We start from the raw sequence: 26,026 nt of genomic DNA, 5'->3' as shown, positions 1-26,026 counted from the left end.
AGATGTAAATTGATTATTACAAACACACAAATACAAGAAAAACCAGTAAATATGTGGAAAGATACTAAGTATTTTTACAATTATGATAATTCAAATTTAAAGCCCAAAGGGAGACACTATTTCTTACTCACTACAATGAATCAAAGCAAAGGTCAGTAACACCAAATATTGGATAGTAGCATCTAGAACCATCATACATTTTTCGTGGCAATGCAAAATGGTACAATCACATTGAAGAAATATTTGCAGTCTCTTATAAAGTCAAACATACATTCCCTAGAAATTCCAATCCTAAGTAATTATCCCAAATAAATGAAAACACATCTACACAAAGACTTCTATGAAAATGTTCTAACAGTCTTATTCATAATGAACTGAAAAATGGGAATAGTCCAAATGTTCATCAATAAGTGAAGAGAAAGATATTGGTATTTTCATACAAGAGAATGCTAACCAGAATTAAAAGTGAATGGACTGTGGATACATTTAATACTATGACTGAATCTTACAAGAGATAGAAAGTGAGCAACAGAAGCTGGACATAAGAGAACACTTACTTTTAATTTCCAAGTATATAAAGTTCTCTAAGAGGTGAGGTTGATCTGATGTGTTGGAATCACCAGCAGCTCCTTAATGAAGGAAAAAATAGGCTGCTTCTGGAAGAAAGTTTGCACATAAAGTGGTAGGAGTAATCTTTCTGGGATGATGGAAATGTTCTAAATTGGGGCACCTAGGAGACTCAGAGGGTTAAGCATCTGCCTTTGGCTCAGATCATGATCCTAGGGTCCTGCGATTGAGCCCCACATCGGCCTCCCTACTCAACGGGGAGCCTGCTTCTCCCTTCCCCTCTTACTGTTCCCCCTGCTTGTGCTCTCTCACTCTCTCTGTCAAATAAATAAATAAAAACCTTAAAAAAAAATGTTCTCTATGTTTGGGTGATGGTTACATGGGTGAATATGAGTGTCAAAAATGAATAAAGTAAACACTAAAAATGTGAATTTTTTTTAAGTAAAGTGATATAAGTTTCTTTTCTTTTTTTTTAAGATTTGGTTTATTTATTTGACAGATGGATATCACAAGTAGGCAGAGAAGCAGGCAGAGAGAGAGGGAGGAAGCAAGCTTCCATTGAGCAGAGAGCCCGTAGTAGGCCTGATCCCAGGACCCCAGGATCACCAGCTGAGCAGAAGGCAGAGGCCTCAACCCACTGAGCCACCCAGGCACCTCAAGTGATGTAAGTTTCTTAAGGGAAGATACAGAAAAATCTCTCAAGAGTGAGAGGGATCTTGACAGGTTGCCTCAAAATATGAATTTTACTGTATGTAAATTACACTGTCATTAAAAAAAATCTAAATGGACTACTTTCAGAAATTCAAGAGTTCCACACTACGGGAAGTCTTTAAGAGTCCAAGAGACATACACTAAACAAATGGACTAGATGCATGGCTCGTACCTTCAGAGAACACTGAAATCATGTAAGTTGGTGGTTAAATCAGAGTCCGAGTATGCCACCCCTAGAGACTCATTTAATAGGAAAAGGATATGACTCAGGTATCTTCACTTTTTTTTTTAATTTATTTTTTATTTATTTTTAGCATAACAGTATTCATTATTTTTGCACCAAACCCAGTGCTCCATGCAATCCATGCCCTCTATAATACCCACCACCTGGTACCCCAACCTCCCACCCCCCCCTGCCCCTTTAAAACCCTCAGATTGTTTTTCAGAGTCCATAGTCTCTCATGGAGAAAGGCGTTGGGGGAAATTGGAAGGGGAGGTGAATCATGAAAGGTATCTTCACTTTTAACTGGCAAATACCTCAGGAAGTTCTGAAAAAGACAGATGCATCACCGGCTCCAAATTCAGAAGCCATGAAGGGCAAGTTGGGAATAAATTCCAATCAAAATTTTTAATATATTTCATTCTCAGTTTTAAGAGGGAAATAATAATGAGAATTGTGGATTGATGTATTCTATAGGAGGACACATTTCAGTGTATTCCTGAAAAAGTAAATATATCTTGTTGATTACTTTCCATCCAGGCAATTTGAAATTTCTTGTCTTTTGCTTCCCATACATAATTATTTGATCAAGTTGTCAAAGTAATATAATCTTAATTCTTTTAACAAAGAAGGGATCAATGACAGTTTTTCAGGAAACAAATGAAAATTAAATAAACCTGTAGACTCCCTGAAACTATACATTCTTAGTTCATTTACAAATGAGTGACTTCTACTACACACACACACACCCACACACACACACCCATTTTATTTATTTTAAATATTTTATTTATTTATTTGAGAGAAGGAGAGAGAGAGAGAGAGAGAGAGAGAATGCATGCACCAGCAGGGGAGGAAGGAGGAAAGAATCACAAGCTGACCCCACCCTAAACACAGAGCTGGACGCAGGGCTCCTTCCCAGGATCCCGAGATCATGAGCTGAACCAAAACCAAGAGTCAGAAGCTTACCCAACTGAGCCACCTAGGTGCCACCACACATATCCATTTTAATACTCGTCAGGCTGTGTATTATTATTTTATGTTATGTAGTCAAATTTTAGTACTAGTCCCATGTAATCACAAAGCCAAAAGAAATGATTAAGTTTGAAAAGGATTGTTAGGGGTATTACCTCTGCTCTCTGTGAACCTTACTACTATCTGTTTTGGATACCTCATCCCAGAATACAGAGGAAAGGGAGGTTGACTACCTGGGAGGGTAAGTTGAACTAAATGTTGAAGATGTGATAACTGCTACCAGTTGGACAAGGGGGAAAGCCATTCCCAGTAGCAGGAAGAACATGCAAAAAAAGTGTGAGAAAAGGAAGACATCAGTCTTGTGATTATAGATTTGGTATGTTGGAGGAAGATATGTTTTGGGGAATGAAGATGGAAGGATGTTACAGGATTTTAAGCAGTGAAACAATATGATAGCATTTTGATGTGCAATAAATCCCACTCTTGTGGCACTGTGAAGAATAGATTAGGAGTGTGGCAGACATGAGGCAGAGAGATTTATAGTTCCAGTGACAAATGATAAGGAGCTAAGCAGAGGCAGCCTCATGGAGGTTGAATAGGAGGAAAAAATTGCAAAGATTTTGAAGAGATTGAATATGAATAGTGAAGGATATGAAAGAATCCAAAATGATGCTTGCAGACTGAATGAATAGAAAGGTTCTCACATGAAATGCAATTGCTGGTGTGCACAGATGGGGGAGAAAACAAAGACTAGTTTTATCATTTTTTAAATTAAGACTGGTTTTAAATGTACTGTATTTGAGACCACGTTACCATAGCCATCCAGGTCCAGCAAGCTGTTAGAAACTGAATAAAACTTTAGGAACGAGGTCAACACGATCAACATAATGTTGTTTCTGGGAAAGGTTTTCTAATTTACAAAGGATGCTAATGTATTAGTAGGCAGGAGAGTTGTAGCTTAATACAAGGAGAGAAGCAGCCATAGCCCAGGAAAGGAGGTTCCTGCATTTCTCTAAGTTTATGGCAGTTACATCCTCTCTTATTTGAATATTCATATTTAGAAAGCTAATAGGATTTCTACAAGGGTTGTATCTCAGCAAATGAAAATGCAGTTGACTTTAAAACATTAACCCAATAAACCACAACCAACAGACTGAGGAAAAACAATGAAATAAAGAAGCTAAAGGACCTAAAGGTGACTTTTTTCAAAGGCCAAATAAAAGTAATGAAGTTCAAGACTGTGCAATAGTCATGATTAAAAACAACAACAACAACAACAACAAAAACATTCTGCAAGTGAGGTCTCTGAATGAAGGATAACCAGCAGTTGTGATTCTACCCCCCCACACACAGAATGTATTCTTTGGCCAGACCATGAAACAAAAATCCTTGAAATAAGAATAACTTCCCACATATTTTAGCTATATGAAGTTTATGACTCGCATCTTAAAAACAATCCCTACATCTCCCCCCAAAATGTTTTTAAAAAAATTCTGTATCTTTCTCAGTGCATATTCTTTTTTAACCCTAAATGAAAAAGCAGTGTTCCAAGAATATTAGAATGAACCCCTTTTACTGTTTGATTCTTGTGGGGATATATTTGAACTAAAGTTCTTTAGGGTAGTGAGTTCAACAATTCATTTTCATGACAAAAGTGGTCAGAAAAAAACTTGGTGTGATAGGAATTTAATTTGAGTGTAATGCTGAGTAATATTTTCTTTTTAAAGCTTGGTGTGTAGTACTTCACACTGTACTATTTGGTTTAGTTTTTTTCTTTCCCAAACCTGTTATTTCCAAAGAAATATTCAATGAGAGAACAATAGTCAAACTGTTACAGTAGACTATAACCATGTACATGGTTACATGGTTACAACCATGTACATGGTTACAGTCTACTGTAACCAGGGGGAAAAATAAAGGGCAGAAGTTATTGAAAAGTCACAGATCCTTGGCTTTGTGGTTTGATTTTCATAATTATTCATTAAATGCTATTTGGCTGTTAATATTTTCAGAATGTTGATTTTTAAAACCAGTTAAAAAAATATCACTTTTTTCCAACTAGAGGATGATAATGTTCAAACCTTGGTGGTCAGTAATGACTTTTGCCTTAAAATTAAGGACACTTTGGTTAAAAATAATTATTTTCTTGGTGGGAATGCAAACTGGTGCAGCTGCTCTGGAGAACAGTATGGAGGCTCCTCAAAAAGTTAAAAAATAGAGCTACCTTATGATCTATTAATTGTACTACTAGGTATTTATCCAAAGGATATGAAAGTACTAATTTGAAGGTATACATGCACCTTGATGTTTATAGCAGCATTCCCGACATAGCCAAATTACGGGCACAGCCCAAATGTTCATTGGCTGATGAATGGATGTATTACTCAGCCGTCAAAAAGAATGAAATCTTGCCATTTGCAAAAACATGAATAGAACTAGAGTATATTATGCTAAGCCAACTAAGTCAGAGACAAATACCATATGGTTTCACCCATATGTGGAATTTAAGAAACAAAACAGATGAACATAGGGGAATGGAAAGAAAAATAAAATAAGATTAAAACAGAGAGGGAGGCAAACCATGAGACTCTTAAGCATGGAGAACAAACTGAAGGCTGATGGAGGGAGGTGAGGGGGATGGGTGAAATAGGTGCTGGAGATTAAGGAGGGCACTTGTGATGAGCACTATTATATGCTAGTGATGAATCACTGAATTTGACTCCTGAAACCAATATTGCACCGTATGTTAACTAACTAGAATTTAAATAAAAACTTGAACCAAAAAAAATTGCTAAGGAGTAGTCATCTCCTAATGGGACCAGCTCTGCAAGGCAGCCAAGGGTGGGTGTGTGTGTGAGAGGGGGGGGGGAATGAATTAGAAGCCTTGAGGGTTCAGCAACCTGAAGAAAAGCTGCTGAGAGGCTAAACCACACTGATTCCAATGACGCTGATAGAGTATGTCGGTGAGCCCTGCGTGGGGCTGCAGAGCCACCAATCCTACTAAATAACACAAGACCGTGCTATCTTCAGGATTTGCCATCATTTCAGAATTGCATCTGAAAATAAGCTTTGGAATTGTCAAAGAGGACAAAAGGAAATATTCAGAGCAATCTGTTTTGTGAGAACTATTAAAGTTCTATCATTTAAAAAATAGTAAAACAAACAAATCACGTTGGGCTTCTGTGTACTCCTCTGATGCACAGGTGTACTTGGCAACAGTGTTATGTGATTGATTTTCAGTTGTGTGAAGCAGAATTCAGGATTTCTCGCATAGGAAATAATGGAAATTGAGCCTGCCTGCTAATTTTGGCTCTCTGAACGCAGAAGGTGGATTCTAAGGGCTCAATGTGAAGAAATATTCTGCAGGAACCAGATAAAGCACAGAAAAATTAGCCCTTATCCTGGTTCATCTATTTCCTGGCTTGCTAAGCAACTGAGAATCTTGTGAGCTTTCCTTTTCTTGGGTGCTACAAGAGCACTACAATATTCAGCCCACCCAGTGCAGGGAGTTTGCTGGGAAGTGTGAATCATCATGGACATGGGTGCACTCCAGGTCTCCATGATTTTAAATTGGTGTAATATTGCTTTGGAGATAAAACACAACCTGTAGTATTCAGCTTTCTGAACTTGAAGAGTGGAGAGTCCTGTTTTAGTCAGAGTAATGATGAGGGAGCAGGAGGCTGACTGAGGAAAAAGCAAAAGCTGGTACCTTGCACCCCCTTCAGTAACATGTGTAGCATTCCTCAGGCACCCCTGACCTTATCAATAGCACAAATTTCCAGAGGCAAATAACTCAGTTCCTCAGCCGTAAATAAAGTTAAATCTCTTCTAAACCTAAATCTCACTAACAAAGACCCTTGATAGCAGGATTGTGATATCCCACCAAAAATCTCCCAACTATCTTGATGTTAATGGCTGGCCTAAAGACAACACTGATCAAGCCTCAAGGCCTCTGGTATTCTTGTAGGCCCTCTTGAGCATATGAAACCTCTGTTGAAACCTCCCTTTCCCTCACCTTCCCCAACCGCAGGGTACATAACCTGCCATCCCTCACAACCTGGGGCAGTAGCTCTTCCTGCCCAGGAGTCCTGTCCCCATGCTTTAATAAACCACATTTTGCACCAAAGAGGTCTCAAGAATTCTTGAGCTCAAGAATTCTGGACCTCAGCCCACTGAACCTCACCTAGGTTCTAGAATTTCATCAGTAATGCTCACGAGCTGTTCTAAAAACAATCCCAAACTCATAGTGGTTGAGTACAATATACATTTACTTTTCCCTCACACTATGGTCCACTGTGGGTTAGTAGTTCTCCTTGGCATTCCCTCTTCAACAAGTGTAGCTCTGTCATCCTGGGGACCTTTGATTCTGATCATAGAAGTGGGAGGGAGGAAGGGAAAAGGAGGGAGAGGATGCTAGCACATGGGGTTTCACAGGTCTGGAGTGACATATACAGGTGCTTGGCATGACATCTGTGGACTAGACTATCCAGAGCATAATCACACAGCCCTGGTCTTAATACAAGGGAGGCTGGGAAATACTGTCTTCTTGTGCTTCAAGAAAAATGAACATGGCACGCTGAACATACAGCATTGTTTCTACCACTTTTTTAAAAAGTAAAATTCTATCTGCATTCCTTTAAATGCTTTTATGCACTTGAGGGGCTCTTGGGTGGTTCAGTTGGCTAAGCGACTGCCTTCTACTCAGGTCATGATCCTGGAGTCCTGGGATCAAGTCCTGCACTGAGCTCCCGGCTCCACTGGGAGTCTGCTTCTCCCTCTGACCTCCTCTCTCGTGCTCGCTCTCTCTCTCTGTTTCTCTCTCTCAAATAAATAAATAAATAAATAAAATCTTTTAAAAAAATTATGCACTTGGATACTAATATAAGTATGAAGTATATAATGAGATTTGAAATTCTCATTGCAGAGCCATCATTGCTCTGGACAAAGCCAGCCAAAGCAAAGCATAAATAAGCACCACAGAAATGGAGGACACAGAACAGTGGGAGAAGGGGAGGCAAAGGTAAATCTGCCAAGAAGTGACATTAACAGAGTTGATATGAACTCTGAAACTTTATCTTCATTTTTTTTTTTTAGTATGCCATTTATCTTTAGCTTGATTATCATTAGATTGAATAAAACAGTTTCCTTGCAGGAAGAAACTGACAAGTTGGCAGCTTATCATTCTGTGTATGTAGCAGAACATGGGCATTCATTTTCTTTATTTCTTTTCTTTTTTCACCTTCATTTTCTGTTGTTCTTATATTTATTTTTGCCCCAAATGGCAATGACTATCCTTTTACCTTTTATAACTATTTTGTATGATTCAGTATGAGCCCTCTCAAAATGCTGCCACTAAATTTATTTACATATTCTGAGCTCATTTTACTTGATACTTTTTTTCTAGCCCCTGGGACAGTGTACTGAATGGTGTTGAGTGGAACTGGATTGAGTGGAATGGTGCTGAATGGAACTGAATCCCAAAAATGGGTTTCAAAATCCCATTACATGGGACCATGGAGCATGGATAATTCACTAGTGACTTAGGAGAATGACTCCCCTTTCCCTCTTAAGCTTGGTAAAACAAAAGGTCAACAATCATTTGATACTACATAAACACACACACACACACAACAACAACAACAACAATAAAAAACAAGGCATACATTGTTTGAAACTAATAGATTTTTTTTTCTCAAAGACTCAAATCCCTAGAATCAGAAATTAAATCTTTTTCATCTGAACTTGAATATTCCCAATGCCAGATGACAAAAAAGAAATAGGAACCAAGTCAGAGACATCCTCAGGCATTCTGAATAATCATCTCCCTGTGGTCATGGAATAAAAGGGAATGAAAAACTTCAACACATCAACCAAAGTTTGTGAAACATATCACCTGCTATTTAAACCTATTTAAAATTAATAATGCTGGGAAAAGTCATAAAACATTACAGTTACAAGAAATAGAACTCTATTATCTGATTCAGCAGCTAAAGACCTTAGAAGCTATCATGTCAGTACTCAAGACAAGAAAAATAATCTGAACAAACTGAAAACAACAACTTGACTTAGATCCATCAGAGAAGTGAGGTCACAGGGCAAACTTCTATTCCTAGAATTGGAGAAACAAGTGGCCAGTTGGAGAGAATGTCACTGGAGGGGAAGCCCGGGAGCAGAAATGAGTGAGGGAACCAACACCAAGGAGGGGAAATCTCGTATATGATTGGCAGATGCTGGAGGTTCAGGGTGGACAAGCCTGGGAATTTAACCCCCGGGATACAATCCCAGTGGTAGAGACACTCCCCACCAACACTTTTGGATTTCACCTCTAGGAGCCCCACCATTTTCTCACATTGTTCATCAGGGAAAAATAATCCCTTGTGATTTTGGCAGGGGGAGGAGAAAAGAAGCCATCTAAACTATTTCCAGAGCATTCTATTCTTCCTTCCAAGGCCTGCCCTTAAGAGAAATTGTTTTAATCACAGTGTAAGTGACTGAGGTTTTACTGGAGCCGCCTAACCCATCCAAGGGAAGGGGAAGGCCAAATGTTAGCTCTTGCTAGTTTTTCATGTAGAAGAAGGTTAGTTAGTGAATATATAATGTTAGCCACCTCTAGCCTTCCTGTCTCACCTATGGAAGTGAGAAGTGTAGGGAAACACTTGGGAAAGTTAAATCTCTGGGTCACTGACTCACTTAAAAATGGACACCTAATCATAGGACCATAGAATGTCATAGTTCAGGCTTAAAAAAAAAATACCATACACTGAATAGCTTATAGACAATAAAAATTTATTTCTCATAGTGCTAGGGATCAGGAAGTCCAAGATTAAGGTGTTGGCAGACTTGTTGTCTAGTGAGGGCCCACTTCCTGGCTCACAGATGGCTGTTTCCTGTGTTCTCACATGGCTGAAGTGCTGAGAACACTTTCCAGCCTCCATTTTATAAGAGGACTAATATTCTTAAGGACTCTACCCTCACAACCTAATCACAGGCCAAAGTTCTCACCTCTTAATAACATCATGATGGAGATTAGGATATCAACATACAAATTTTGGGCCACACAAACATTCAGTCCATAATAGCAGGGAAATAGAATGCTTTCTCTTCCCTCCCTCCAACATTAACACCACATTAGGAGGGTGTAATAATAGGGAGATACAACTGAAAGAACCACACATCTCAGACCTTGTTTGAGAAATCTCTAGAGAAACTCAAAGATAGCAGGGAAGACACAAACAAGGACATCAGAGGAAATTTTAGCCTTTAACACTTAGAATTATAACAAGTAATAAACAGACTAACTTACAACCAGATAGCTGTAAAGCTTACACAAATGACCCATTTATCTTAGTTTCCTTTACCTAGTGCATACTTACAAAGCATACTAAAAGAGAAAACAAAAATGAAAACAAAAACTAAAACAGCCCATTCTGAAGAAACAGTCATTATCAAAACTGGAACAGAAAGTTTAGATTATTTTTCTACAAGAAACTCTACTTAAATATAAAGACAAAGATAGATTAAAACTTGGGTGATGGAGAAAGACAGTATCATTTTAGCATTAATCAAAAAAAGCTGGAGTAGCTATATTAATTTCATATAAAGCTGACTTCAGAACAAGGAAAATTATCAGGGATAAAGAGGATACTACCTAAAGATTGACAAGGGCAATCCTTCAATAAGTCATAATAATCTTTAATGTGGATGCACCTAACAACAAAGTATCAAAATATGTAGGAGAAACCAAAAAAGCTGCAAGGAGAAATAGATGAATCTACTATTATAGTTGGAGACTTCAATGATCCTTTATCATTGACTGAGAAGACAAGGTGATGTCACATCTAAAAAGTGTAACCATTTTTTCCTTGAAACTAAGGAAATTTTAAATTGAAAGACTATATTATAAAGCATAATAACAAAGAATATTTCTATTGTGCTATAGTTATGTACTAATGGAAACTAAAAAATGATAGTGACACATCTGATTTCTCTTGCAACAAAAATAAAAATGGAGCAAATTAAAAATAACCTAGGGATTATTTAAAATAGTAAAAAAAAAATCTTCAAAATAACTTAAAACAAGGAAGAAATTTCAACCAATAAGATTTTATTTTAGGGGTGCCTGTGGCTCAGTCAGCTAAGTGTCTGCTTTTGGGCTTCCTGGCCAGCAAGGAGCCTACTTCTCCCTCTCCCTCTGTTCCTCCCCCCAACTTCTGCTCTCTCTCTCTCAAGTAAATAAATAATCTTAAAAAAAAAAAAAGGTTCTATGGTCAAATAGCCTTTGAAAATATATACATTGGAAAATAGACAGTAGAAAAAAAACAGTCTCTTCAATAAATGGTGCTGGGAAAACTGGACAGCTATGTGTAGAAGAATGAAACTCAATCATTCTCTTATACCATACACAAAGATAAATTCAAAATAGATAAAAGACCTCAACGTGAGGCAGGAGTCTATCAAAATCCTAGAGGAGAACATAGGCAGTAACCTCTTCAACATTGGCCACAGCAACTTCTTTCAAGATATGTCTCCAAAGGCAAAGGAAACAAAAGAGAAAATGAATTTCTGGGACGTCATCAAGATCAAAAGCTTCTGCACAGCAAAGGAAACAGTCAGTAAAACAAAGAGGCAGCCCACAGAATGGGAGAAGATAATAAAAAATGACAGTACAGGTAAAGGGCTGATATCCAAGATCTACAAAGAACTCCTCAAACCCAACACACACAAAACAGATAATCATGTCAAAAAAATGGGCAAAAGGCCTGAAAGGACACTTCTCTAAAGAAGAAATACAAATGGGTAACAGACACAGGAAAAAATGTTCATCATCATTAGCCATCAAGGAGATTCAAATCAAAAGCACATTGAGATACTACCTTACACCAATTAGAATGGCCAAAATTAACAAGATGGTAAACAATATGTGTTGGAGAGGATGTGGAGAAAGGGGTACCCTCTTACACTGTTGGTAGGTATGCAAGTTGGGGCAGCCACTCTGGAGTGTGGAGATCCCTTAGGAAATTAAAAATAGAGTTACCATATGACCCTGCAATTGCACTACTGGGTATTTACCCCCAAAGATACAGATGTAGTGAAAAGAAGGGCCATCTGTACCCCAATGTTTATAGCAGCGATGGTCACGGTCACCAAACTGTGGAAAGAACCAAGATGCCCTTCAACGGATGAATGGATAAGGAAGATGTGGTCCATATACACTATGGAGTATTATACCTCCATCAGAAAGAATGAATACCCAACTTTTACAGCAACATGGACGGGACTGGAAGAGATTCTGCTGAGTGAGATAAGTCAAGCAGAGAGAGTCAATTATCATATGGTTTCACTTACTTGTGAAACCATAAGGAATAACATGGAAGCATAAGGAATAACAGGGAAGACACTGGGAGATGAAGAAGGGAAGTGAGTTGGGGAAAATTGGAGGGGGTTGGACAAACCATGAGAGACTGTGGACTCTGAGGAACAAACTGAGGGTTTTTTGCAGGGTATTATGGTATTATGGATGGCATGTATTGTACAGAGCACTGGGTGTGGTGCATAAACAATGAATTTTGGAACACTAAAAAAAATTAAATTACATTTTTAAAAATAGATTCTACTTTAACTTAATAAGAGGCCTTCCATCTTGGCTTAGAAATTAGAAATATTAGAAATTAGAAGATATTCTGATTTAAGAGAAAAAATATACAAAGAGATTTGTATTTTACATTATTATAATCTTTGAAAATATATTTTCCAACCACATTTTCAGGTACAGGAAGTGAAAGAAACTGGTATTTGAAACATACAGCACTTTAAAAATACATCTTCAATAACTGATTCCAAGTATTTATCTGAATTTACTGCATCATAGTTCACCTGTAATGCAAAATATCTTAATGAGTTTTCATTTATTAACAAGAGACTTAGCTACTTCATTGGTACTATTGCTCTTTAAGAAGTGCCATCAAACAAACTAAGCTCTTGTGAGGCCTAAACAGAAAAACATACCAAGCATGAGGAGAAGAAATGACAATGTAATGTGAATGCAAACGAAGTGAAAAAATTTTTAAGAGATTATAGCAAAATACATACTGCATTTAAAAAAAAAAGGTTGCTTAATATTTATTTATTTATTTATTTATTTTGTTGCTGCTTTTTAAAAAAATTCTTTTCAGCTTAACAGTATTCATTGTTTTGCACCACACCCAGTGCTCCATGCAATACGTGTCCTCCCTAATACCTACCACCTTGTTCCCCCAACCTCCCACCTCCCGTCCCTTCAAGACCCTCAGGTTGTTTTTCAGAGTCCATAGTCTCTCATGGTTCCAATTTCCCTTAACTCCCTTCTCCTCTCCATCTCCCCGTGTCCTCCATGTTATTTGTTATGCTCCACAAATAAGTGAAACCATATGATAATTGACTCTCTCTGCTTGACTTATTTCACTCAGCAGAATCTCTTCCAGTCCTGTCTATGTTGCTACAAAAGTTGGGTATTCATCCTTTCTGATAGAGGCATAATACTCCATAGTGTATATGGACCACATCTTCCTTATCCATTCGTCCGTTGAAGGGCATCTTGGTTCTTTCCACAGTTTGGCGACCATGGCCATTGCTACTATAAACATTGGGGTACAGTGTCGCTCTCGGCCCGCAAGAACGACTCGGAGACTCACGTAGCGGCGAACCTTCTTCTTTAATCGCTTTTTTCTTCTTCTCCCCTCTAACCCCAGGCGCATGGGTTTTTATACAGGCAGTGTTACCCAATCACAATGCAGTGCTCATGCACCTCCTGTGAGAGTGGACCTAAATGAACAGCCAATCATATTCAGTCCCTTACGGCTCTTAGAGTAGGCCTCCTGTACTGGCTCCCGACATCTCCCCCTTTTTTATTTATTTATAATGGCTGAGATCGTGCCTGTCTTAGGTTGCCAATCCTCAGCACACATGCTTACCCGTCATCGGGTACTCTCCCTGGTCGAAGAGCCCCTGTCTTAGGTTGCTATGGTGTGGAATCAGTCTTACCCATCTTTGACTACCGATCTAGCATACTTAGCCATATCTGGGAGGAGGTACCAGCTTCAGGAGCCATCATGGCTTGAACCATGAGGTGTTATTGTCATTGCGACAGACACGTCCACACACCCAACGTAACATTAGTACGTTAGCTGTGATTAAGAGAACAGCCATGGCACCAAGTCTGGCCCACTGTTTGAGGAATGAAACAGATTGCTGTAACATTTTTTTTTTTTTTCCACTCACTAACAGGTGCAATAGTTACTTTGGTAGAATTTATGGATATAATTTGAGCTCATAATTGCCTAGTTAAATTTTGAAATTGACGGTTCCAGGTACCATTAAGCATATTTCCTAACTGTCTAGAGAGGTTAGCTGCTAAGGATAAGTTGTTATGAGCTATAGGGGTGATACAAAGTCCGGCCATATTATGTATGCATCCTATTGACACAATTGACTCTAGGATATCAAGTTGTTCCTGTATAAGATCAACCCTTTGATTTACAATAAGGATCCCAGCATGCAAATGTCCGTTAATTTGTTCTTGCGTAGCCAATGCTTCAGCGACCATTCCTGTGACGTTGTTGAGCATGGCGGCTGTCTGTACCAAGGTTGTCAACGCTACCGCGGCAGCAGTAGCAGCGGCGGCGGATGCTGCGATAGCTGCAATAATGGCCGCTGTTATTCCAAAGTCTCGTTTATGTCAAAGCAGCACCGGCAGGTTGTCGGGGTTCACCTGTACTGGCATCGGGATATACGTCGGAATCTTGGCTATTACTGCCGAGTCTCCCACCGTGGCATTCCAACATTCTGATAGCAGACAATTCTGGGACTCACAAGAGAGACTAGATGACTTGTTAATAGTAGAAGCATTAAAAACTATGAAGAGAAAGGGAGCTCTAACACAGACGGGCATTGGTGAGTAACTTATGTGCTTAGCTGAGGTGCAATTGCAAGTAACATTTGTTTCAAATCGAGAGCCTACGTGATAGTTGTACGTACAGTTACGCCATGTAGACCCATTAATAAAGTGAAGGCTTTCCAAGCCTGTACATGCCTGTGCAGCGTTGCAGAGCAGCCACCTATCTAGAAGGTGAGCTGACGCGCCTTGCGCCGGATCTTGGTAGGTATAATTATAGCCAAAAAAGGTGGAGTTAGAGTAAGTGGGGATTTTAGGACTGAATGAGAATCCTGTTCCCACCCAAACTCCTGAGAGGCTACTATGGCAGCCACTCGTGCGGTGCAGCTCGCACAATAGCAGGCCTTGGTGCAGCAAGGTTTATACGGAGGAGGCCCCTCGTAAGGTGGCGCTGTTGGGGCTGGGCGCGTGGGCATAAGATCTAAGTTATCTACCACCTCCGTCTTTGTTTGTAACTGCGCCATAGCTCCTTCTTCCGCTTTTAATTTCAGCTGCGCCATAACTTCCCCCTGCATTTTGAGCTGCGCCATAGCCTTCTTTAGCTCTTCCTCCTTTTTTGCAAGCTCCTTTTGCATCTTGCTCACCTTTTGGCTTTTGGGCGATTTCCCTCCTCTGCTCCTTTCCAAAAACCAGGGAGCCGTTTGTCCCACTTCTCTCAAAAACAAATGAGCTGTTTTATTTTTTTAAAGGAGTACCAATTGCTTTAAGGATATCAGAAAGCGGCCCCAGCATTTTATATGTGGCCATCTCGTTTCCCATCCCGGAAAGCTTTCTACGCTCGTCCTCGACTTGAGGAACTTTCCCTGTCACTAGACAGAAATAGGTGCACTCTTTACCTGATCGTCGCCGACTCCGTGCGTCTCTCACAATGAGATTCCCGGGTCTCAGCACCACTTGTCGCTCTCGGCCCGCAAGAACGACTCGGAGACTCACGTAGCGGCGAACCTTCTTCTTTAATCGCTTTTTTCTTCCTCTCCCCTCTAACCCCGGGCGCATGGGTTTTTATACAGGCAGTGTTACCCAATCACAATGCAGTGCTCATGCACCTCCCGCGAGAGTGGACCTAAATGAACAGCCAATCATATTCAGTCCCTTACGGCTCTTAGAGTAGGCCTCCTGTACTGGCTCCCGACAGTACAGATGGCCCTTCTTTTCACTACATCTGTATCTTTGGGGGTAAATACCCAGTAGTGCAATTGCAGGGTCATAGAGAAGCTCTATTTTTTATTTCTTAAGGAATCTCCACACTGTTCTCCAAAGTGGCTACACCAACTTGCATTCCCACCAACAGTGTAAGAGGGTTCCCCTTTCTCCACATCCTCTCCAACACATGTTGTTTCCTGTCTTGCTAATTTGGCCATTCTAACAAGTAAGGTGGTATCTCAATGTGGTTTTAATTTGAATCTCCCTGATGGCTTGTGATGATGAACATATTTTTTTTGTGTCTGATAGCCATTTGTATGTCTTCATTAGAGAAGTGTCTGTTCATATCTTCTGCCCATTTTTTGATATGATTGTTTTGTGTGTGTTGAGTTTGAGGAGCTCTTTATAGATCCTGGATATCAACCTTTTTCTCTATCATTTGCAAATATCTTCTCCCATTCTGTGGGTTGCACCAAGAACCATAAGATACTTGGGAATAAACCTAACCAAAGAGGTAAAGGATCTGTACTCAAGGAACTACAGAACACTCATGAAAGAAATTGAAGAAGACACAAATAGATGGAAGACCATTCCATGCTCTTGGATCAGAAGAATAAACATTGTTAAAATGTCTATACTGCCTAGAGCAATGTAAACTTTTAATGCCATTCTGATCAAAATTCCACTGATATTTTTCAAAGAGCTGGAGAAAATAATCCTAAAATTTGTATGGAATCAAAGAGACCCCAAATTGCTAAGGAAATGTTGAAAAAGAAAAACAAAACTCGTGCATCATGTTACCTGATTTCAAGCTTTATTACAAAGCTGTGATCACCAAGACAACATGGTACTGGCATAAAAACAGACACATAGACCAGTTGAACAGAGTAGAGAGCCCAGATATGGACCCTCAACTCTATGGTCAAATAATCTTTGACAAAACAGGAAAAAATATACAGTGGAAAATAGTCTCTTCAATAAAATGGTGCTTGGAAAACTGGAAAGCTATATGTAGAAGAATGAACTCGACCATTCTTCACTGTACACAAAGATTAACTCGAAATGGATAAAAGACCTCAACGTGAGACAGGAATCCATCAGAATCCTAGAGGAGAACATAGGCGGTAACCTCTTTGATATCAGCCATAGCAACTTCTTTCAAGATATGTCTCCAAAGGCAAAGGAAACAAAAGTGGAAAATGAACTTTTGGGACTTCATCAAGATCAAAAGCTTCTGCTCAGCAAAGGAAACAGTCAACAAAACAAAAAGGTTGTTTAATTTTTTTTAAAATTCCACTGAAATATCAAGGTTAGAGAAATACAGAGACAATTTAGTTCTGAATCTTCCATTAATTCTTTTGGAAATAATACAAAGCGATAGGAGAATGAGAAAAAATACTGTATTTTCAACAAAACTAGGAAATGGAGAAAACCTTCAAACTCTGAATGATGTGTAAAGAGTACAAAAGCCATACAAACAGCAAGTTCTCAAATTTTCTTCACCTCCATTGTAGTGCTGAAGACTTCGTGAGTATTCGACTAGTCTAAAATATGGGACAAGAGTCTGCAGGCTGTGATAAGACATGATTACTGGCTTGCTGGGTAATGAAACAGAGCAGTAAGATGTGTTCAGCGAGGTGATTGGCAAATTAGTGGAAGTTGAGTATACACTGGTGAGAGATAGTGAATCCTTTGAGAAAGCAAAATTAGGTCAAGTTCATATCCCTTTACCAGCTTTTTCTCCCCCATCCGCAACGAGAATCCACAGAAAATTTGGTAGAATTCTAAAAAAAAGTCTCTCTTATGGTACAGAACTGACATAAGGGAATAGAATCATGAGGTATTTCTTCTGATCATAAGGGAATGAAAATAAAATCAGAAAAATATATGGAAAATTGCTGAACCTCTGGAAATAGCAATATACATAATCTAAATTTCTATCTTAATACATCAGAAAAATAAAAACAAAGTAAATAGCAAGCTAACAAAAGGAAAACAATAATTAAGATAACAGAAATCCATAAAACTTAAAACAGTAAAACAAAAAGAAATCAATGAAGTCAATGCAACTAAACCTGTTCTTTGAAAAGATTGCTTCGATTGATAAATTTCGTTTTATTTTTTTTTTTTGATGTTGGAACCCATTTTTTTTAATTTAATTTTTTCAGTGTTCCAAGATTCATTGTTTACGTACCAAACCCAGTGCTCCATGTAATATGTGTCCTCCTAAATTTCTAACAGAAAGTCTTCATCTTTCTGATGAAGAATAAAATACAGAAGATATATATATATATGTATATATCTACATATATATGTATATATCATATATATGACTCTTAAAGTACCTGATATTACACTTAAAGTCATCTGATATTGGACACACACACACATAAATATAACTGAAGAGAAAACCCATGAAGACTCATACAAATATATCTGACATATTTTTGGCAAAGAAACAAAAGCATACAGACACCACAAAAAATAAACCTTAACACATACCCTACTTAACATGAAATTTAACTCAGAATTTAACTCGAAAACTCAACTTAACTCAAATGAAAATGCAAAAGTATAAAATCTTTCAAAGGAAAAACAGAAAACAGGCATGACCTTGGGTTTGGTGATGAGATGTTACATAAAATATCAAGGACAAAATTCATGAAAGAAAATAAATAATTTGAACTTTATTAATTTAAAAAAATTTTGCTTTGCAAATGACATCATCAAGAGAAAGAAAAGAGCAATCTCAGGATGGGAGAAAATATTTGCAAATCATGTATCTGATCAAGGACTTATACCCAAAAAACCCAAGTAACTCTCAAACCCAGCAGTAAGAAAATAAATAATCCAGTTACAAGTGGGCAAAAATCTGAATGGATGTCTCTCCAGAGAAGATACACAAATGGCAAAAGAGCACATAATTCCACATAATTTCAATTAGGGAAAAGCAAATTAAAACAACAAGCTATCACTACAGTGTCTACAATGAAAAACCAGCAGTACCAAACACAGGTGAGGATGTAGAGAAATGAAGAATTTACTCATTATGAGGAAAGTAAAAAGGTTTAGCTGTCGGGCAGACAGACTGGCAGTTTCTTCCAAAATTAAAACATAGACTTACCCCATGACACAGTAAGCACAATCCTAGTTACTGATGCAAGTGGTGAAAAATTATGTCCACACAAAAATCTATATGCACAGGTTTACAGGAACTTTATTTATAATTGCCACAAACTGAGAGCAACCCAGATGACGCTACCCAGGTGAATGGATAAACTGTGGGACATCCACACTGTGGTGCTCAGAATCAAAGAGGTGTCAAACCACACAACTTGGGTGAATTTATATGCTTATATCTAAGTAAAAAAAGCCAATCTGAGAAGGCTATGTACTGTAGGATACCATTTATATGAAAGTAGGAAAAACTAGTTGAAAGTTATCACCCTTCATTTTATTATAGAATTTGATACTTTGCGTTTTTGATGGCTGGAAAAGGCATTTTGTAGCAGTAATGTTTTCAGAGTCTTAAATCAAACCTCCTAGTTGAAGGAATTGCTTGGTTTTACTGTGTACTTTCATTTTGGACCTTTGAAATGAAGACTGATTCCTGCATGTTTATAAAAGCATTTTGGCTTATGGAAACTTTCTTGATGGTTAGCAGGTTAAACTACAGAAGTTTCTATGGTTATGAAAACATGCAGAGTGAAGGGATGGTGATTTATTTCTGAATTTCTTCTGTATTTAAATGTTGACTCCCCCACCCCCACCCCTTAGACTAGTATAATAATTCTGAATTGGTTGGAATGAAGTAATTAAAGTTTCATGTAGTGGCCTTTTTAAGGTTCATACATCAGCATGAGCACTACTGGAATTATAAAACCTTGGATGGGTCTTATAAGCTACACAAATCATAATATCATAGTGTGATGCTACAACTTTTTGTTTTGACTTGTAGAAATAAAGAGGGAAGAACTAACATCCTACACATTATAATCCCAGGACTCTTGATGAAAACGAACCCAGCTCTTCCACAGAACTTTTTGCTCAGGAGAGTATTTACCACAGTTCACTAACCCCCACCCAGCATAGCTTTGCTCGTTTCTTCCCTACATTTGATTTCATATACTCCTGTGCTTAAATTATTATGTTTTTGTATCCATCTAAGTTACTTATTGAACATCTACTTCTGAGGATTTGGGCAAGACCCTGGAATTAAAACATTTAATGCAACTGGCATGGTTCTCCCTAAGTGTTGTAAGATTGTGTGCTTCAAAAAGATATGTTAAGAATCAGTGGATAAACAGGCTACAGAATGTAATACAATGGAACATTATTTTTCTTTAAAAACAGAGGAAATTCAGATACATGCTACAACATGAGCCTTGAAGATACTAAGCTTGGTGTAACAAGCTAGTTACAAGAGGGCAAGTATGGGGACACCTGGGTGGCTCAGTCATTAAGCATCTGCCTTCAGCTCAGGTCACAGTCCCAGGTCCTGGGATCTAGCCCTGCATTGGACTCCCTGCTCAGTGGAAAGTCTGCCTCTCCCACTCCTCCTGTGGTGTTCTCTCTCAAGCTGTGTCTCTCCCTGTTAAATAAACAAAATCTTTTAAAAAAATTAAAAAATAAAATCTTTAAAAATAAAATAAAATAAAATATATTTAAAAAGAGGGAAAGTACGATTCTTTGGTTTTGAGGAACTTAGGTTAGTCAGATTTGTAGACAGAAAGTCGAATGTTGTTGCCAAGGGCTGGGGAACAAGAAGGTATTGTTTAATGGGTTTTTTTTTTTTTTTTTGTGAGAGTAAAAAAAATGTTCTGGGATGGATGGTGTAGCTTGGTGTCCATAGCAATGTCAATGTATGTAGAGCCACTGAACTGTGCACTTACCAATGATCAATTTTGTCAGATGTATTTCACCACAATTATTAAAATGCACCATAAAGAACAAAACTGACACCTTCTATGTGAATTTTAATCAGTATTATTTTTTAAATCAGTATTTCTAAAGTATGAATTTTCCATGTTAAAAAGAAGTGGAGATCATATTAATAAAAGGAAAATATAGAAGAAAAAGGACAAAAATGAATAGGTGGAGACAGATGGTCAAGAACCAGTGCAGAAGCTCTGTATCTTCAGGTTTCCCCGATAACCAGAGAAGTTCAATCCTTGTTCTCCGTCACTTTCTATCTTCTGCTCCACTACTGAGAAACTTTATATGCAAGGAAGCAGTGTTAAAACACCTCTGTTAATTTCTTTTTTCTTTTCTCTGCTTTTCCTCTCTCCTGCTGTTGATTCTTCTTTTTAAGGTCTTATTTATTTGGTAGAGAGACAGAGCGAGCACGAGCCGGCAGAGCAGCAGGCAGAGGGAGAGGGAGAAGCAGGCTCCCAGGTGAGCAGGGAGCCCAATGGGATCATCACCTGAGCTGAAGGCAGACATTTAACCGAGAGAGCCACCCAGGTGTCCCCTTCTGCTTCTTCTATTTCATGACTTTATGCCATGAATCTTAACTATATGTTAATTCTATGGTCTAATACAGACATCACAAATTTTTCCACAGTATTATTTGTCTCTGCATGAACTACATAATTAGTGTTTTAGATAAAGGCTTTTTATCTTTAGGTTTTATTCCTTTGCCACTTAGGATCTACTTTGAGATTGTCTCTTGCTGACAAAGATAAATCTTTCCACCTATTTAGGATGCAATTGAATGTTTATCCCTATGTATTCATTAATGCTCCTTATTTTACCTCTCTTCTCTTGAACTTCGACCAATTAATGTACTGATGTCAACCTACTTACATGCTCAAGAAATATTCAATTGTTCACATAGTAGTAAAACTGGAATCCATGGTGCTCCTTATTAAACATCATAAATGTACTGGATACACTGCATGTGTTTCTATTTTTATAATTTAGAAACAATTTTTATCACCAGAACAAATGGAATATAAAATTATGGCCAAGGGCAATTTCTACTGATAAATAAGGAATTTAATTAAGAAAAACTGGTTGGTTCCAAGGCTTTTTTCTCTGTAAATATTAGTATAAGGAAAATAGAAAACCAGAAAGGCACTCACCTTTCAAATATATAAACATATTTTCAGTAATTAACATGATTTAGTATTTACACAAAAATAGAGACCAAAGGGATGAATAGTTTATAACACTGTAGTACAAATTTTTTTTTAATTTTATTTATTTGACAGAGAGAGATCACAAGTAGGCAGAGAGTCAGGCAGAGAGGAAGGGGAAGCAGACTCCCTGCTGAGCAGAGAGCCCGATGCAGGGCTCAATCCCAGGACCCTGGGATCATGACATGAGCCAAAGGCAGAGGCTTAACCCACTGAGCCACCCCAGCACCCCTGTAGTATGAATCTTAATATGTGATAAAGGAGGCATTGATGAGGGAGCAAGAGGTTGGCTGAGGACAAAGCAAAAGCTGGCACCTTGCATCCCCTCTCCACCCCCTCGGTAATATGCGTCACATTCCTCAGGCACCCCTGACTGCCCTAAAAGAAAAACAAATAGTTAACTTGCAGAGATCACAATCCTGCAAGGCAGGAGTCTCCCTTGGTTTACAAATGTCCTTGAGACTTACAACAAAGAAGTTACCTTATCAATAGCCCAATTTCCAAAGGCACATAACTCAGTTCCTCAAGCCCTAATGTCTCCCTCCCCTCCATAAAAACTGAAGGAGGCTGAGGTAGAAGGAAATGTAAATAAAGTTAAATTTCTTCTAAACCCAAATCTCACTAACAAGGACGCTTGATAGCAGGAATATAACATTCCACCAGGAGACTCCTAATTGCCTTTATGTTAGTGTCTTTTTAGAGGGAGAGTGGCCTTGGCTTGATAGTAACCAGGACTTCAATATCCTGACAGTCTTCTTTTTTTTTTTTCCTGACAGTCTTCTTTACCCCAATAGCCTTTCTGAACACCCCTTTGTCCTCACCTACCCAACTCCTATGTATATAACCAGCCACTCTTCTCATCCCCAGGGCAGCAGCTCTTCCTGCCCACTGGTCCTGTCCCCGTGCTTTAATAAACCACCATTTTGCACCAAAGATGTCTCAAGAATTCTTTCTTGGTCATCGGCTCCGGACCTCAGCCCATACTGAACCTCACCTAGGTTCTAGAACTTCATCAGCATCATCAATCATTTAGAAAAGACTAAATTATTACATCTATTCTGTTTGGAAAATTATTCAACTTTTGTTGGGGGAAGGGTCAATTCATATTGTCCCCTATACAACGTGTAAACATATACACCAAAAGACTAACATAGGAAAGTAAAGATAAAAGAAAAAAAATTGACTTTCTTGTTTTTAGTTTGTAAAGGATTTTTTGAGATCAGCACACTTTGGAAGAGCTCACAAAACTAAACAAATCCTGACAACACTTAAAACTTTGGTCTCAGCTACTTGGATGCCTACAGAAATTCATGGAAAGTTAGAAAGTAATTAAGTATAGGTCGTCATTCTGCCAGATCAAGTGAATAGAGCAGGAAATTGGTGGGGGGCAGCAAATGAAGGCTGAAAGAAAAGTAATGTGTGACAAAATAGAGCTACTTAGCAGTTTTATTTTAAAGTTCTTAAAAATAGAAAGAAAAAAAGAGAGAACTTTTCATAATGTGCAAATTACTTTCATGCTATTGCTGGCAGTCATAGGCATTTCAAAGAATGTTCTTTAATATTTCACCTGTCATTCTTGAGCAATCAGTTTTGAGCTCAAAAATAAACTTTGAGCATACAAGGCATTTATTGGAAAACAGGGCTATAAGGACAAGTATAATGGGTAGAGAAAAGAACTGACCCATTTTCAGCAAGCAGAAACTTTACTTCTTGCGCATACTTGAATTTGTTACATGCAGAGTTTGGTCAAAATGCTATGTGGTTTTTCAAGGCTGAAGTCTAATTAGTTTTATAGAACATAACACAAAGCAACATTTTTGATTCAAGATTCACTTAAGAACTCAGTAACCATTTTCTAAAACAGCCTTTTCCAAACAGCAGGTCAAGACTTTAGTGGATTTGAAATCTGAAAATGGTGGATTGAAACCAGGATTTTAAAAAAACAAAGTAGAAGAAAAATAAAGAGAATCAGATCTGACAAGCTGTATAATAATGGATGAGTCATAATAAAAGCATGTACTATTTGTGAAGCTTTCACAATCTTTTTTGTGGATGATACATTTAGATAAAATCTACCTAATTCTATACACGTGCGCACACACACAGACACACACACACCCCTGCACATCTCTGCTAGACTTCCAGGGTGAAATGTATTTCCTCTTGTGGATCAGTCAAAATATTTTGAAATCTGCTGTCAGCGAACATCCACCATACTAGATGAATAGATTTTAACTTGACCAAGGATATAAGTAATGTGTGCATGCATGGGATGTGTGTGTGTGTGTGCGCTCCTGTGCTCATGTGGATAATTTGAGCTTACATAGAAGCGTGAAAATCCAGGTCTATATAATATATCAGACAGTCAGGTAGGTGAGAGTCCGGTGAAGACAGAGTACTATATAATATCCTGCGGAACCTCTTGGTTCTACTATCTATAGTGGAGTAACAGTTCTAGTTATCTAAACCATCACGTTTCAACTGTAACAATGCTGAGAACAAGTTCTAACAGTTTATATATTCTTTTTTTTAATTTTTATTTTTAAAATTTCTTTTAATTTCCAGAATTCATTGTTTATGCACCACACCCAGTGCTCCACGCAATATGTGCCCACCAGCAGTTTATATATTCTATTATAGATACTGTATCTGCTGTAAGATACTTAATGATCACGTTCCATTACTCAGTCTGCCTATGGATGCTTCCTGGTGGTAGTGCATGGTCCTGCAATGTTCTCTCCTTACACTGCTTTATTTAAGCAGGCCAAAATCCACCCTGACTCCAGTAACTACAGTATTCTGCAAAATCTGTGGAGATTACTTTTTTATCACTTATTGTGGTATGGGCTTTATATTTTACTGCATCATAATAAAATACTGCTATCAATACTCGAGCATGTTTTTCAACCAGATATTGTATTTAAGGTTTCAAATCTGTAATCTCACCTAATTTCTATGAAATCTACCATGTAGGTAATTTATCCTTATTTTATAGGTGGATGCTTGTCATGTAAATTTTGATTTCATTTTGTTTTTATAAGAATGCCAGAGGTGGCTATAAGTGCCCCAAATTTGAGTCGAGATCAAGTGACAGTGATGGTTTCTCCTGATCTTTAAAGGTTTGGGTACATGACAGAGCCTAAGTCTGTGCTGGAAGCTGACCAAAACATCAATTCAGGCAGGCAAAAGCAAGCTGTCTTTCTAAAGAAGTGGGTGGGGTACTGACTTCAAGAGGTCAAGTGCACAGGAATTGAGAGAGACAGGAAGTAGTCAGGACTTGGGGGAGGAGGGTAGAGCAAGCATATTGCACAAGTTCAGGACTTACATAGTAGTTTATGCATCTGGATTTGTACTTAGGCGTATGGTTGACCCTGAAACAGAGCTTCTCCCAGAACTAGTCATGGGTCTATACTAAGGCTTCTAAATGACTGAGGGAAGGACAGGGTCGCTGGGATTGCTTTATTGATTCGTTCATATCCAAATGCTATGGACAATAACTTTAAAAACTAACATTTGGATTATGCTTATTACTTTCTGGACACTGTTGAAAAAAGACATTATGTTTATATAACCGAATACACTTAAACTTAGCAAAACCCCTATGGGTAGAATAGCACTGTATCACTACTTTACAAATGGGGCAGTTGATATGCATAGAATTGTATGCAACTTGAGCAAAGTCACACAGATATGGAATTTGAATCCAGGCTCTCCTAGTCCAAAATTGTGCCTTTGCTAGAGCACAGTTGGCTAGCTATAAGCTTGCATCCAGCCCCCATAAAGGCAAGAGTCTCCACCCAAGTTTCAGAATGGGTAAGCAGGGACAGAAGTCCTTCTGTGAAGAGCATAGAAATAAGATACTTAACTTCAGACATCATGAAAGCTGGCAGTGCACAGTCCTTTCAACTAGGGAGTAATACAGGGAACTAGAGAAAGAAACAGTTTTCATTACATACCAAAATGTCACATTTAGCACTTAAGAATGGATTAGAGCAATAAACACTTCCAGACTGCTGAATACCTCATATTTGGTGCAAATCCAATAATTCTGCATGCTTAATAATCTTCTGAATTTTAATTTGGCTGGAACAAATACTCAAACCTCAGGAACTCTGATTAGCTTCATTTGCCAGTGGGCTTACCTACATGTACAAGGAGGCCATTTGTCACATCAGGGTAGGTGATCAGCTATTACCTTGTAAGCCACTAGTAAGAACAGTGGATTCAGGAGCACAGACCATGAGAGAAGTCCCGTGTAGAAATAAGCATTTGCTGGGGGAGCCAAAACTTCACCCAAAATAGTGACAGAGTTGGGAGTTTCAAAATATTTTGCTAAAATGCAGG

General features: G+C 38.3%; 1 long non-coding RNA gene across 1 annotated transcript in view; it reads right to left on the bottom strand.

Moving 5' to 3' along the window:
- LOC309860718 overlaps window positions 1-26,026 on the bottom strand; it is a 347,454-nt gene that overhangs the window by 130,429 nt on the left and 190,999 nt on the right. The window lies entirely within an intron of this gene.

The sequence above is a fragment of the Mustela nivalis genome, assembly GCF_964662115.1.
Source record: "Mustela nivalis genome assembly, chromosome: 3".
Lineage (NCBI taxonomy): Eukaryota > Metazoa > Chordata > Mammalia > Carnivora > Mustelidae > Mustela > Mustela nivalis.
This window is presented reverse-complemented; position numbering and strand designations above follow the sequence as displayed.